The 2325-nt window shown below is 32.2% G+C and overlaps 1 protein-coding gene across 2 annotated transcripts in view; it reads left to right on the plus strand.

Annotated features, from left to right (window-relative positions):
* Window positions 1–2325, plus strand: part of LOC106691913 (juvenile hormone epoxide hydrolase 1) — a 27125-nt gene that overhangs the window by 6328 nt on the left and 18472 nt on the right. Inside the window, exon 1 of one of the 2 annotated variants that reach the window (XM_014437816.2) lies at window positions 390–492. The exons of the other annotated variant lie outside the window; for it this stretch is intronic. The gene's annotated coding sequence lies outside the window, so the exon portion shown is untranslated. Of the gene's footprint in view, window positions 1–389; window positions 493–2325 lie in introns of those variants that run through there. 2 annotated transcript variants of the gene reach the window in all.

The raw sequence follows: 2325 nt of genomic DNA on the forward strand, positions 1-2325 counted from the left end.
CCCCCTCTTCCTCTCTCTTCCTCTCTCCCTCTATTATATTGACTTCAATCCAAACTTTTATTTAAATCGTGGCGGTGAAATATTTTCGCTGATAGACATTGACCGTGGGCTATGAGAAAAGCTATATTTGGAACGGATGGTTTGATATGAATAGATTGATCGAAAAAGCTATGTCCCATTAAGTAAAAGCCAGTTCAGGAAAGTAGTTTTATAAATACAAATCATTTCTATATAAGATTTTTTTATAGGAGTATTTTTTTTAACTTGCAAATCCCTGGATTTCGCAAATCTATTTTTGGCTAAAATATTTCTGATCCATCTTGACATTTTGACAATAATCGAACTTATCAATTGAACCCGACCGTCCCTACTGTTGTATGCATTGCAATCCCATTGCATGACCTTCACTTGCGTTAAATCTCTCAGTTGGACGGCGACTGAGCAACAGCATGGATTGCCTGGGAGTCATTATATCGTTCGTTTGGCACTAAGGTACCCTCTGTTATTTTAATTGTTTTTATTACTTGTATTGGCTTTATTATTTTTGTCTCTTTTATTATTTTTATCGCCTTTATTATTTTTGTCTCCTTTATTATTATGTATCGCCTTTATTATTTTTGTCTCCTTTATTATTATGCATCGCCTTTATTATTTTTGTCTCCTTTATTAGTTTTGTCTCCTTTATTATTATGAAACGCCTTTATTATTTTTGTTTCCTTTATTATTTTTATTGCCTTTATTATTTAAACATTAACACTCAGAAGACTTGAGAATTTAACTACCACACACCGCCGCTTTTCATTCCTCTTTATTCTTAATTGATTTGTATTTATAATAATGCAAAATATAATAAAACACAATAGATAAGGAGATTGGATAGTTTTGTATGAAATATATGTGAAAAAAAAAACTGTAAACTAAAACTAAAGAAGCGAACGAACATATATAAAATTTATATTCTACCGGTAGTCATATATATATTAGTAACTTAAGAATAACAATGAAAAATGATTAATCTCACTTTTCAGAAGAAAGTTTATCTTGGAATCGGATATTCTTTAATTTTTACTCCCCATAATTCAACACCAATTTTAACCGATTAAGATCTTTTTTTCTCTTTTAACTTTACCAATGTGCCCCCATCCAAAAATCTTTCAGAAGCTATTGCTGATAATTTAAAAAAACGAACTACCTCGGTTTCTCTCCGTAGTCTTTAACATTACATACAATCATCAATTACACTTAATACACAATGATGAAGTAGCACTATATTTTCCACAATTTGTAGCGGAGCAAGAAATGAGTACCAGTGTACAAAATAAGTTCCAGCGGCGGGAACTTCAGGAAGCCAGAGACACAGCTATACTGAATGTTACAAGTTAAGACATTCGTGAACTCCACTGAAAAGAATCCATTGGGGTTTATTTATCCTTTTTGAGCCAGCGAAGTGAAAGGAGGTTAACCATTGTTTCAAGCAGTAATTATAATATATATAGGAATTTTGAATTTCCCGCCACTGGAGCATGTTCTGTACATTAGTTCCCAGGATTTTTTTTACGGGGAAGAGCGCCATTGTAAGTGGATAATTTTTTTTTTTTTTGCCCCCTACTTGGTCATTTCTGACATACGGGAGGCTATCTACAGGGTACCACCCAATTATAAACATGGTAGGGAGTCAAAGTTTGCATTTCGTGGGACTGCCACAAAAATTGAAATCGATCCCCCGGGCCAAATTCGAACTGGCACTGCAACATTCGTGACTGGTTGAAGTTGGCGCTTTAACTCCCTCAGTTACAAATGCTCCATTGTGAGTTTGTACCAACCATATAACTACCAATCTTAAAATGCTCTCAGGGAATATAAGATGAAAAGTATATATAATCTTAGATTAAGTAAATTGTATATTGTATGTGTTTAAAAAAAAAAAAAAGAAGTAAAGTATATTAATCATCACGAGGAGGCCCCTCACACCAAATATTTTTTAGTCCAATCCAAATGGAACGGACACATCAAAACACCAGATAAGTATTTCACCTTTTAATAAAAAGTTAGTATCCAATCTGAATTATGTAACCATACATAAAGCAACCTATTAATTTAATGTTTTATCTGTTTTAGAGAGATCGAAAAACAAAAAAAGTATTGTCAATTTTGTATACGTGATATGACAAAATAGCTAATGTGTCTTTGGTATTTGTCTCTTAAAATATGATAAAACATTTTTATAAGTATTTTACAAAATAGCAGTTTCTTAGAGAGAAAAATAAGTTGAAAACTCCTTTCCTTCATGGAATTAATTTCACAACTCAATTATATACATATATT

The sequence above is a fragment of the Halyomorpha halys genome, unplaced genomic scaffold, assembly GCF_000696795.3.
Source record: "Halyomorpha halys isolate HHAL.00 unplaced genomic scaffold, Hhal_1.1 Scaffold52.1, whole genome shotgun sequence".
Lineage (NCBI taxonomy): Eukaryota > Metazoa > Arthropoda > Insecta > Hemiptera > Pentatomidae > Halyomorpha > Halyomorpha halys.